The sequence below is a fragment of the Ptychodera flava genome, chromosome 1 (assembly GCF_041260155.1).
Source record: "Ptychodera flava strain L36383 chromosome 1, AS_Pfla_20210202, whole genome shotgun sequence".
Lineage (NCBI taxonomy): Eukaryota > Metazoa > Hemichordata > Enteropneusta > Ptychoderidae > Ptychodera > Ptychodera flava.
The window spans coordinates 61,331,470-61,339,162 of record NC_091928.1 but is presented as its reverse complement, the minus strand read 5'-3'; the positions used below and the strand labels follow the sequence as shown (position 1 = coordinate 61,339,162).

Sequence of the window (7,693 nt, the reverse complement as noted above, 5' to 3'; positions counted from 1 at the left end):
TACCAGTATATAACACAATTTCCTCACAAGGACACGTATACTGTCCTATTTTTAGCATTGGATGGTAATCTTTACTGTGTTTTGAAGTGTTGCTATTTATCAGGAAAATATCAATAAAGACATAAGATATGATTCACATGTGTTTTCTCTTTCTGTAATTGATTTTGATTTATTTTTTATTGTTTCAATGTAAAATTTGTTCAGATAAAGTGAAGATATCTAAATTGAGTGTGAATTTTACAGTGTTACCATATAAATCTGTTTGCTCATTCTGTCATAGTAAATGCAAGAAATTCTGTTTGCTCAGTCTCTTTTAATTGAAAGACCTTACTTATTAATTTTATGATGAATTTTCTCACTCAAACCACAAATATTACATATAACTGTAAAACTTAGCATGATTCCTATTCCAACATTTACGGTACATGCATGGATATTGTTTAGCCATGAATAAATGAAATCTGCATTGTTATTAGAGAAAGATGCTTGTCCATCTTAATCTGTAAAGGTTAAGAACCCATTGTTTTTATTATTATTACTAAAGGTCTGGCAAAAATATTTTTATTTTGGACAGTACAGTGTTAAAGAACCTGTGAAATCCAGCAGTATGTGTACATATGAACATAATCCCATAAGGCCAGAGAAAAAAAAATCTTGTTCATTGGATTTTTTGGACCAAGTTCCAGGAGCAGCGAGCGAAAAAATTTTTTTTAATTTTTTTTTTAGGCCGAAGGTAAACGCGGTTCTCTTGCATTTTTGCACAGATGCAGACAAGGCAAGATAATTGTTTCCCTTTTTACCAGAAATATCTCAGACAAGAAACACTGATACTGGTAACTGAATTCAATACTATATTTCCCAACAATAACATAGTGTTTGCACAACATATTCTGAGTATTTCAACATTCTCTCAGAATAAAACTGAAATGTACAGCAAATCACTGAAATCCAACAATTCAGTATTGTCCTTTAATATTGTCCTGGTGGGACCTAGCATCTGAGTTTTTTCATTTTACTTTGGCCCCATGTTTTGGCCTCTTTACCACTGTCTCTACACATTTTACACAATGGTCTAACAACACTGTACTGTGATCGGAGTGAAGTTATATAGTCATCATTCAGAAGGCTGTCTTGTACTCCACAATAGAAACAGCAAGCTTCAAATGATACTTTAACATCGACGCAACCATGTGTTTTGTCATTGCCGTAAATTTTTATACTTTCGATGCAATTTTCATTCAATCGGATGCACCGTCCATCTGCTGTCACGATCTTGTTGAACAAATCGCCGAACGTAATATCAGGACAAACACTGAATAGCGTCTTTGGAACTAACTGTTGGCCATCATGTCGAATGTTGGCGATCAAATTAATACTCATGATGTGACATGTACTAACCTTTACAAAACGAGGAAATTTCTGGCCAAATCGACCCACTTTGCGCCGTGATTCGCCAAATTCAGACGTCACAACAACGTGTTGGCAGTCAACTATTAAAGTCCAAACACGTCGGAAGTCTCATTCAAAATCCTGTGCCCGCGAAAACCCGACAAAGTGTAGGGCGCCACCAGCGGCAGTACTAAAAATATTTGTAATGCGGAAGTAAGAATTTGCCGCGATCAAAAAAAAAATTCCAAATATGCCAAAGTAGAAGCGGCGATTCCGATGAACAATTTATTTTTTCTTCCTGGCCTAATTCAAAAAATCTTGAAAAATATTGAGAACCAATGTTGTCATGAAAAGGCAGATGTTCAAACTGGTCTTCTTTTAGTTAGTCTCTGTCCCTAAGCACTGGCCGACTAACTCTAGGAGATTTATAGATTGCATGGCACACACCGGTACCATTGACTCAATGCAAACAAAACCATCACTTGCTGGTTGCATCAGTGAGGTTTCGCCAATGCATTGAGTTGTGTGCCTGTGGCATTGGCATCTGTCCATCCTGCAGATATCTTAGACATGCTGCTACTAATTTCTTTCAAACTTTGTACAGGGAATTGTTACACAATGGTATACATATGCATGTCAATTTGTTTTTCAATACAATCAAATGTGGCCACCAGGCAGCCATTTGGTTTCCAGTTTTATATCTAAAGCCATTCTGAGAGTCAGACATACCTTGACTGACACTGTAACTTACATGCACACAGTAATTAAATTATTTCATGGTACCCAATATGGCCGCCAGATGGTCATTTTGTTCCAGTTTTACTGGTACCGTACATGTTTCCAGCAATTACGGAGACTTATCAATTAACTATTTTCTTTCAAATTTGCTGCAAGGACAACACACCAAGATGATACCCAGTCTGGCACTTCTACATTGAACCTTGTCCATCCATCCATGTGTCTGTGGATTTGTCCGCCTGTCTCACTCAGTCAGTCTGTTCTTGCACTATCTCAGACAAGCCACTATTTCTTTCCAACTGGTACAAGGATAATACAATTGGCATAACCCCCGTACGAAAGATCAAAACTTGCTACATATTAGTACATATATGTTACAAATTTGCTAAACACTTCAATTGAACATGTGAAATATGCACCAAGTTTGCTCTAGTTTGGTACACACTAAGGGGGTTTTAAGTTTTTATTTTGGTTAAATTGTTAACTTGCAACATTTTCTGCTTTAGGCCTACATGTCATGAAAATTTTAAAAAAAAAGCATAACATCCATCAATTAGTCAACTCAGCTGTATATTCAAACAATTTCCTTTGGCGTATTTCAAACGATTAGGTACACAAATTCCAGTTCCTAGACTTTTTTGTTTGAATAATGTACCTCTCATGTGCCCACCAGCAAGTCCGGCCTACGTTACTGCATGATCCCCTCGTTGGAGGGACCATGATTAATGCCACAGAACCCACAGAAAGGTAATCCAGGCTAATCACGATGGTTACTTGCATTATTGCACATGTCAGATGACCATGGACGTACACTGACACCAAGTGTCTTCAAGTGATAATAATAATAATAATAATTTTATTGCTTGCTTGTAAATATAGGATTTACATCACATTTGTGGCAATAAAAGTGTGATACAAAAATAAGTTAAAATTTTCTTCAATAAAGATAAGTATTACAGTATAATAATAGTAGCTAATTATAAATATAACTAGGTATTTCTTTGTTTATATAAAGTAAAAATATAATCTGCAAGTTGTTCATTAAAAGATAACTCTTGTTTTGTTAGTAGAGAAATAAGCTGATTTTCAGTATCGTCGTTTGGGAAATTGATTACTTTCTTTGGACTTTGTATTTCTGACAGACTAATAAAAGTGTGTTTCATCTTCAATACTGTTGGTGTTACACTGATTGCAGTATCTTTCAGTAATTGGGGGTTTTTGGAATAGTGTGTCTCCCTTTTCAATTGCTAGATCATGATTGCTAATGCGAAGTTTGGTGAGCAATTTTCTTTTCTCACCTTGTAACTGTGTTAAGTAGGGTTCTAATCTAAAATTACGTTTTATTTTGGCATACATTCTTAGTTATTTTCATCAGTGATCAAATTTTTCCAAAAGACTTCATAATTGTTTGTTAAATTTGTTTTCATTAATCCAGTTATAACTTTGTGGTGTTTAAGTGATGGAGCTTTATCAAGGAGAAAGTCCATTCCATTGTCTTTAATTAAGGCACTTAAAGGCGGAGCCTCCCTTTAAAAGGACGCCAAGGTATGGCGGCGTTCATTGTGTAAGTGGACACCAAACAGGCAACACGCGGGCACACGCTCCAGAAAATGCCACTTCTTAGTTTTCCCCGGCCGCAAAAACACAGACAAACTGCCAAGCGGGCAGCATTAAGTTGCTGCCGATCGAACTCTGTGGTTATATTCAAAGTTTAACGCGACTGGAAGACAATTTTTTAGGAAATTCGAGCGTTTGTGGTGGGGAATCAATGACCGTTGGCAATTTGAACTAACCGTCAATCAAAAGCTTGCATAAACTCTGTTTGCAGGATTAGCAAAAGGTGACAAAAGTTTGAGATCAGTTTGTGTAATTAATGTTATAGAAATCAAACATCGTACTGGCCAAGTGTTTGACTGGGAGGAGAACTCCACTAATGCGAGAACCTGGGATTGAAAAGTGCGGCTTTAAACAGTTAAACCAGGATCTATTGTTAGTGTTGTTTACCATTTGCTCCAGAAAAGCTTCTTTAGCAAGATTACAATGTGGCAGTTGTACGATATGAAGCCAGTGTTTAACAATATTAAGTTTGATCTCAAGTAGAAATGGGAATTGTCCTAGTGATTGATTTAAAGAGAATTAAAGTTGGCTTAAAAGTAAAAGTACTTCGTTTTTTTTATGAGAAACGGACGCTCGGATGCATGACAGTAGCGAGGTCACAAGTCAAACAAATCATTATGTATTCGAACTTTGGCCTTACAACATCACGTGTCCTAAAGCAAGACACTTGATTGGTCAATTTTGCCAACGCCATCATCATTCGAATTCAAGTTTATACTGAGTGAGGATAGCCGCCAAATTTAATTGCTACGTTTTAAAACGCCGTTTTAGGGAGAAATTGTGGATTGTTTCTCTCATCGGACGATTAAGGGAACAAAGAAGAGATTCGAGAGTACAACTATTGTTTGAAGGAGACTGCCTGCATTCGACACTGAAATAAGAGTAGCTGGCTCTCCTCGGCCATTGAAATACATTGGCTGCAGTAAATTTCGGATAAATGGTCATGACTGGCCGCAATTTGGTAATTTCTGGACACATTTCAGGAGAGCTTCTTACCTTCCCGTTTTAGTAACCATTCCTATCTTTCGCGATGTTGACTAACCCGTAAAATCCCAGATAAGTCCACGGATTAGCATAATTAGTTGTGTTGACTAATTAATTACAGCATGTGTGTATGAGAGATATACGTCCTTGTAATGGAGTGTAAAATAAATAAAGAGTCACAGAGGCTAGGTTAGATTATATAAACCATTTATTTTATTTATTCCGATCATTCAGAGCATGAAGAAAGAAGAGAAAATGATAGAGAAAACAGTGTGAAAAACTCAGTAATACTTATTGGGTTGCCTGTGGAATAACACACATACACAGTGCAAATCGGACATGATGCAGTTTTATTGTCGTCTCAGTTGTCGATGCCTTAATGGTGGAATAAATGTTTTTGGACTTGACAGAATTACTCTGTCCAAGTAGTGTTGGATTTGGAGGTTTTTAGTTATTTGCTTTTCGAAGTTTCACTGCTCTGTGTCTTATATATCGCTGCAGCTGTTACAGTAAATCAAGTCAAGGTCATCACAGTTTCAATCCTGTTTGTTGCTATGGAAATTGTTTTTGATTGAAACTCGATCAACATGTAGTCAAAGATCTCTTGTTTTCCAGTCTGCAAGACTAGCTTAACATTTAGAAGAACTTACAGTGCAGTTTTGTTTGGTCTTTTTTCCGGGGTCAAAAGTATGTCACATGATTGACCTCTGTACCACATCTAAGTCTCATGATGCAGCCATTTAATATCACAGTTCACAATGTGGGTTGTGACTGGAATTGATAATGAGGTTCACCAACAGATGTAAAGTTGTGAGGTGAATACATTCACAAATATATCTCTCTGAGGATTAAGATGATTGACACAGAGACTTTAATTGGAGCTTCAACAATGAATTAGAAGTCAAGAAGGGGGCTTTAAAATGGAGCATTGAAGAGGAGGGTTTGGAGGAATTTCATATCGGAAAAACTGAAATTTCGAGTAACACGTACTCCCCCCCCCCCTCAAAAATATAACCGGCCCCTCTAACGCAGAAATTTTGAGTGATACCGCCCTCAGAATAGTTACATATCAATACCGGTACATGTATTTGAAAAATTTACAAAAATAAAACAATGAGTAAAGACCTTTCAATTATCTTGGTGTACCCTGCTAGATTATTGGCTCATGACGGTTAAAAAAGGTAAAACGTACCAACAAAACGAAATTGAAAATCACAACAAAATATAGAATGAGAAGCGCATGCTATAAGGGAGCTATTATTATTTACGGCCTGGGGGGGGGGGTCAGAGGATTCAGAGGGGGGTCTGACTCAAAAAATTGAAAGGAAAAAGGGGCAAGGGGGGGGGGGGGGTGATGGGTTGCTCAATTTTCTGCCCTGTCAGATATCTTGGTGAAAACCCTGTCATTATATACCCATCCCAAAGTAAACAATACTATACCGGTATACTTGAATAATGGTTATAGCACAAATACCACTGTAAATCCCTTAGAACTTAATAAACTATTGGATATTTTGACAGTGTACTGTAAATATGAACAACCTATCGGCAAAGTTGAGACTTAAAAACTGTAACACAATCTCATGAAATATACTTCATGCACTGTAATGCTACTTTTTGCTTGTGGAGACTTTGGCAATCATTGGTTATACCATGAAAGATGTGTCAAGATTCAGGAGAATATAATTTGTCCTTAGCTGAGATACAGTACCCCCTCTGCAATACTTTTTTATGACTATACCCGGTAATGTGAAAGGTTGATCACAAATTTTGCAGTGTACATGTGAAATGGTGAAAAAATCCATTTTAAATTAGTGTCTGGTGGTCCATGAATAAGTATCTTAGCGTTGAATGTAAGTCTGCAGGTTCTGCAGTCTAGTTAATGCTGACTCCTGCATACATTCTTTTTCCCACATTGGTATAAAGTATAATCAGTTGTGGATAGGACTGATAGAATCACGCATCATATTTTGTATTTTGTTGTCACTTTGAATATCATTTTGTTGGTTTCACCTTTTTCAACCATCATGAAATAACTGATGATAATCTAGCAGGGTAATCAGGATTTGAAAGGTCTTTACTATTGCTGTATTTTTGTAAATTTTACAAATACATATCAATATTTTACTTTTCTTTGTGGGGGAAGGGGGTCAGTTGAAATTTCTGTGTTATGGGGGGGGGGGGTATACTCAAATCCATCATGGTTGGCAGGCAGGGTATTCAAAATTTCAAAGTTTCCATTGAAATAAGTCCTCTGAACCCCCACCCCCTGCCGCCGCAAATAATAACCCTAACCAGTATCCAACCGTAAAGTATTGTTTAATTTAGATAAGTATCATGACAGGGTTGTCACTACGATATCTGACTGGGCAGAATTTGAAAGTATAGGAGAAAGAAAACAAGCGAGAGGCTGAGAGTGTCAGAGAGGGATGTCCTCTATCTAAGTGTGGAAAATTTTGAGAAATTGATGTGTGCAATGGTGCAATCTGTGATGAGAGGTGTTCCAATTTATTTTGCACTCTGTAAAAATGTTTGAAAATGACAATGAACACTGATACTGATATTTTTATTACATTTTTTTGCATGATCAGTGTTTGAGTCACAATATTCAACAATCAACCAAACTGACAATACGTTTTGTAAAAAACAGTTCTCAGTTTGCCAAAGACTGAAGAGCAAAGAATATGAAATTTGGCGACCTTGAGTCATTTGTAAAGTCTTATACCGGTATTTCTGTAAACGATATTAGAGGACCATTAGTCAGAGTCAGTATATATTTTTAATCCATTCATTATTTTTTGCAACCTCGCCAGCCATGCAATTTCTCCAGTTGCCAGCTTCTAATGAAAAGCCTGAATATGGTATTGGTTAAATGTCAAAATTGTTACTGAACTGAAGACATTTAAATACATGTTTCTGTGATAAAGGATGAATTCACAACAATTCAGTTTTGTACTAGATCCTG

At 36.7% G+C, this 7,693-nt stretch overlaps 1 protein-coding gene across 2 annotated transcripts in view; it reads left to right on the top strand.

The window, feature by feature from the left end:
- The window catches only part of LOC139142491 (low-density lipoprotein receptor-related protein 6-like), a 216,571-nt gene extending 216,439 nt beyond the window's left edge, over positions 1–132 (top strand). For both annotated transcript variants that reach the window (XM_070712437.1, XM_070712445.1), the window contains one exon: positions 1–132. This exon is cut by the window's left edge and continues 1,427 nt beyond it. The gene's annotated coding sequence lies outside the window, so the exon portion shown is untranslated.
- Positions 133–7,693: the final 7,561 nt, after the last annotated feature.